Below are 6,000 nucleotides of genomic sequence, written 5' to 3'. Positions count from 1 at the left end.
TCAAATTCAGAGCTAAAAGAGCCAGAATAAATTCAGACTCTAAATTTAAGTATTCCTCACTTCATTTGACTGCCATTTTTTTCTTTTATGTTTTTGATATTTTTAAACTTTATTTATTTTAGTTGGAGGCTAATTATATTATTGTATTGTTCTCGCCGTACATTGACAGGAATCTGCCCCGGGTGCACAAGTGTTCCCCATCTTGAATCTCCTCCCACCTCCCTTCCCATGCCATCCCTCTGGTTCATCCCTGTACACCAGCTCCGAGTATCCTACATCATGCATCCAACGTGGACTGGCGATTTGTTTCACATATGATCATATACATGTTTCAGTGCCATTCTCCCAAATCATCCCACCCTCACCCTCTTCCACAGAGGTGCTGGGTTGGATGCATATCTCTGGTCTGAGCCACTCAGGTTCAGGTCCTTGCATACTCCACAAAGGCACAGACTTGGTTGAGCCTGCGTTTTGTGCCTTTCCCCCGTCTGAACAACTCAGGTGACCAGGTGTTTGGCCAGTGCGATCGCTGTGACTTATCACCTCCATGGTCCCTGCTGCTGGGTGTTCTGGGCATAATGGCAGTGCACCTTCTCAGGAGTATGTAGACCAACCAGAAACACAAGAAGTCCTGGCCAGCAGGGCTGCCTGCAGTTTGGTATCCGATGCCTTTCTGGGGCTGCAATTGCCCCTTCTGGCTCGGGCTGCCCTCCCCTGCCTATCTCTGTGGGGGATGGTCCTCTGCAGCTGGCTATTTCTGCTCAGTCCTTTGTTCTGTGAGCGGGTTTGTCGGAGTCTTAGCTTAGAGCTTTTCACCGTTTTGCGGGGTAGATATCCCACAGTTTGCTTTGCTATCTTCAGTTAGATTTTTCAGATTGCCCTGAGGCCCTGAGGACCAGAGGTCGGGTCATCAATGCAGCCTACACCTCCCTGCCCAGCCCCCACTTGCTAATGGCAGATGTGGGCATCTGTGCTGCTTCTCCACTGGGAGTTACCATTGGGCGAGTAATCTGTGGGTTTTGATTATTTCTTTCTTTTTCCTCCTGGTTATGTTGCCCTCTGAGTTTCCAAGGCTCACCACAGACTCACAAGTGAGAGTGTTTCCTGGTGTTCAGAAACTTCTCTCTTTTTTTATGCCTCCCTTCCCGAGACTGTGCTCTGCCACTACTTCTTTTGTCTCTCTTTTTATCTTTTATGTTTTTTCCCACCTCTTTGGAAGACAATCGGCTGCTTTTCTGGGTGCCTGATGTCCTCTGCTAGCATTCAGAAGTGGTTTTGTGGAATTTACTCATTGTTCCAATGTTCTTTTCATGAATTCTTGGGAAAAAGTGGTTTCATCATCCTATTGACTATGCCAAAGCCTTTGACTGTGTCGATCACAATAAACTGTTGAACATTCTGAAAGAGATGGGAATACCAGACCACCTGACCTGCCTCTTGAGAAACCTGTATGCAGGTCAGGAAGAAACAGTCAGAACTGGACATGGAACAACAGACTGGTTACAAATAAGAAAAGGTGTACGTCAAGGTTGTATATTGTCACCTTGCTTATTTAACCAATATGCAGAGCACATCGTGAGGAACGCTGGGCTGGAAGAAGCACAAGCTGGAATCAAGACTGCTGGGAGAAATAAAAATAACCTCAGATATGCAGATGACACTACCCTTATTGCAGAAAGTGAAGAGGAACTCAAAAGCCTCTTGATGAAAGTGAAAGAGGAGAGTGAAAAGTTTGGCTTGAAGCTTAAGATTCAGAAAACAAAGATCATGGCATTTGGTCCCATCACTTCATGGGAAATAGATGGAAAAAGAGTGGAAACAGTGTCAGACTTTATTTTTTGGGGCTCCAAAATCACTGCAGATGCTGATTGCAGCCATGAAATTAAAAGACGCTTGCTGCTTGGAAGAAAAATTATGACCAACCTAGATAGTATATTAAAAAGCAGAGATATTACTTTGCCAACCAAGGTCCATCTAGTCAAGGCAATGGTTTTTCCCGTGGTCATGTATGGATGTGAGAGTTGGACTGTGAAGAAGGCTGATCGCCGAAGAATCGATGCTTTTGAACTGTGGTGTTGGAGAAAACTCTTGACAATCCTTTATACTGAAAGGAGATCCAACCAGTCCATTCTAAAGGAGATCAATCCTGGATGATCATTGGAGGGACTGATGCTAAAGCTGAGACTGCAATACTTTGGCCACCTCATGCGACGAGTTGACTCACTGGAAAAAACTGATGCTGGGAGAGTTTGGGGGCGGGAGGAGAAGGGGACGACGGAGAATGAGATGGCTGGATGGCATCACCGACTCTGTGGACATGAGTTTGAGTGTACTCCGGGAGTTGGTGATGGACAGGGAGGCCTGGCATGCTGTGATTCATGGGGTCGCGGAGAGTCGGACACGACTGAGCGACTGATCTGATCTGTTCTGAACTGAGCATACTATTCCTCTGCCATCTTCTTCCCTCCCTCCATTTTTTTTCTAAAAGTAAAGAAGGATTATCAGTTGATGTCAACAATTTATAGAAACATGAATTCCTTCATATTTTAGTACAAAACAGTAAGCCTCTGATATTCAGGACTATGCTAAGTAGGAAATTATAAATGTAGTTTGAAATGGAGGTGCTGTACAAGGATCACTTATTTTAAAATCCTGGAATTTGTGCTACTGACTGGGAAAACTTCACAGCCAAAAGACTGAGAATTGTGTTTTCTTCAGACAGACTTTAATCCTGAGGGGTAATCAGGTTGGGGAACACATTTAAACCCATGGCTTATTCATATCAATGAATGTCAAAAACCAATACAATACTTTAATTATCCTCCAAATTAAAAAAAAAAAGGTTGTATAATAATATTGAATGTCATTTGTGTCAAAAAAAGTTTTGATTAAAAGACTTATTTGTCTACTATTAGTATAGCCATTAGGGTTCCTTTATTATTTATAGCTTGGATGAAATTTTACTTTCACACTAATCATTTTATTTATTTTTATTTATTATTACTAATTACTAATTAGGCAGTGACAGAAGCAAGGTCTCGTGCTGTAAAGAGCAATATTGCATAGGAACCTGGAATGTTAGGTCCATGAATAAAGGCAAATTGGAAGTGGTCAAACAAGAGATGGCAAGAGTGAACATAGACATTCTAGGAATCAGTGAATGGAAATGGACTGGAATGGGTGAATTTAACTCGGATGACCATTATATCTACTACTGTGGGCAGGAATCACTTAGAAGAAATGGAGTAGCCATCATGGTCAACAAAAGAGTCCAAAATGCGGTACTTGGATGCCATCTTAAAAATGACAGAATGATTTCTGTTCGTTTCCAAGGCAAACCATTCAATATTAGAGTAATCCAGGCCTATGCTCCAACCAGTAACGCTGAAGAAGCCTAAGTTGAGCGGTTCTATGAAGACCTACAAGACCTTTTAGAACTAACATCCAAAAAAGATGTCCTTTTCATTATAGGGGATGGGAAAGCAAAAGTAGGAAGTCAAGAAACACCTGGAGTAACAGGCAAATTTGGCCTTGGAGAACAGAATGAAGCAGGGCAAAGGCTAATAGAGTTTTGTCAAGAGAATGCACTGGTCATAGCAAACACCCTCTTCCAACAACACAAGAGAAGACTCTACACATGGACATCACCAGATGGTCAACACTGAAATCAGACTGATTATATTCTGTGCAACCAAAGATGGAGAAGCTCTATTCAGTTAGCAAAAACAAGACCAGGAGCTGACTGTGGCTCAGATCATGAACTCCTTATTGCCAAATTCAGACTTAAATTGAAGAAAGTAGGGAAAACCACTGGACCATTCAGGTATGACCTAAATCAAATCCCTTATAATTATACAGTGGAAGTGAGAAATAGATTTAAGGGACAAGATCTGATAGATAGTGTTCCTGATGAACTCTGGATGGAGGCTCGTGACATTGTACAGGAGACAGGGCCCAAGATCATCCCCATAGAAAAGAAATGCAAAAAAGTGAAATGGCTGTCTGAGGAGGCCTTACAAATAGCTGTGAAAAGAAGAGAAGCGAAAAGCAAAGGAGAAAAGGAAAAATATAAGCATCTGAATGCAGACTTCCAAAGAATAGCAAGGAGAGACAAGAAAGCCTTCCTCAGTAATCAATGCAAACAAATAGAGGAAAACAACAGAATAGGACAAACAAGAGATCACTTCAAGAAAATTAGAGATTCCAAGGGAACATTTCATGCAAAGATGGGCTCGATAAAGGACAGAAATGGTATGGGCCTAACAGAAGCAGAAGATATTAAGAAGAGGTAGCAAGAATACACAGAAGAACTGTACAAAAAAGATCTTCACAACCAAGATAGTCACGATAACATGTTCACAGACATAGAGCCAGACATCTTGGAATATGAAGTCAAGTGGGCATTAGAAAGCATCACTACGATCAAAACTAGTGGAGGTGATGGAATTCAAGTTGAGCTATTTCAAATCTTGAAAGATGATGCTGTGAAAGTGCTGCACTCAATATGACAGCAAATTTGCAAAACTCAGCAGTGGCCACAGGACTGGAAAAGATCAGTCTTCATTCCAATCCCAAAGAAAGGCAATGGCAAAGAATGCTCAAAATACCACACAATTGCACTCATCTCACACGCTAGTAAAATCATGCTCAAAATTCTCCAAGCCAGGCTTCAGCAATATGTGAACCGTGAAATGCCAGATGTTCAAGCAGGTTTTGGAAAAGGCAGAAACACCAGAGATCAAATTGCCAACATCCGCTGTATCATGGAGAAATCAAGAGAGTTCCAGAAAAACATCTATTTCTGCTTCATAGACTATGCCAAGCCTTTGACTGTGTGGATCACAATAAACTGTGGAAAAGTCTGAAAGAGATGGGCATACCAGACCACCTGACCTGTCTCTTGAGAAACCTGTATGCAGGTCAAGAAGTAACAGTCAGAACTGGACATGGAACAACAGACTGTTTCCAAATAGGAAAAGGAGTACGTCAATGCTGTATATTGTCACCTTTCTTATTTAACTTATATGCAGAGTACATCATGAGGAACGCTGGGCTGGAAGAAGCACAAGCTGGAATCAAGACTGCTGGGAGAAATAAAAATAACCTCAGATATGCAGATGACACTACCCTTATGGCAGAAAGTGAAGAGGAACTCAAAAGCCTCTTGATGAAAGTGAAAGAGGAGAGTGAAAAGGTTGGCTTGAAGCTCAACATTCAGAAAACAAAGATCATGGCACCTGGTCCCATCACTTCATGGGAAATAGATGGAGAAAGAGTAGAAACAGTGTCAGACTTTATTTTTTCGGGCTCCAAAATCACTGCAGATGCTGATTGTACCCATGAAATTAAGACGTTTACTCCTTGGAAGAAAATTTATGACTAACCTTGATAGTATATTAAAAAGCTGAGACATCACTTTGCCAACAAAATTCTGTTTATTCAAGGCTATGGTTTTTCCCATGGTCATGTATGGATGAGAGAGTTGGACTGTGAAGAAAGCTGATCGCCAAAGAATTGATGCTTTTGAACTGTGGTGTTGGAGAAGACTCTTGAGAGTCCCCTAGACTGCAAGGAGATCCAACCAGTCCATTCTTAAAGTATCAATCTTGGGTGTTCGTTGGAAGGACTGATTCTAAAGCTGAAACTGCAATACTTTGGCCACCTCATGCGTCGAGTTGACTCACTGGAAAAAACTCTGATGCTAGGAAAGGTTGGGGGCGGGAGGAGAAGAGGACGACAGAGAATGAGGTGGCTGGATGTCATTACCAACTCTGTGTACATGAGTTTGAGTGAATTCCGGGTATTGGTGATGGACAGCGAGTCCTGGCGTGTTGTGATTCATGGGGTCGTGGAGAGTCTGACATGACTGAGCGACTGAACTGAGCTGATCTGAATTACTTTACAATATTATACTGGTTTTGCAGTACATTGACATGAATCCGCCCCCGGTGTTCATGTGTTCCCCTTCTTGAACCCCTCTTCCACATCCTTCCTTCCCTT

The sequence above is a fragment of the Moschus berezovskii genome, chromosome Y (genome assembly GCF_049115385.1).
Source record: "Moschus berezovskii isolate FMDL1 chromosome Y, NW_MosBer_1.0, whole genome shotgun sequence".
In the NCBI taxonomy this organism is placed as follows: Eukaryota; Metazoa; Chordata; class Mammalia; order Artiodactyla; family Moschidae; genus Moschus; species Moschus berezovskii.
This window is presented reverse-complemented; position numbering follows the sequence as displayed.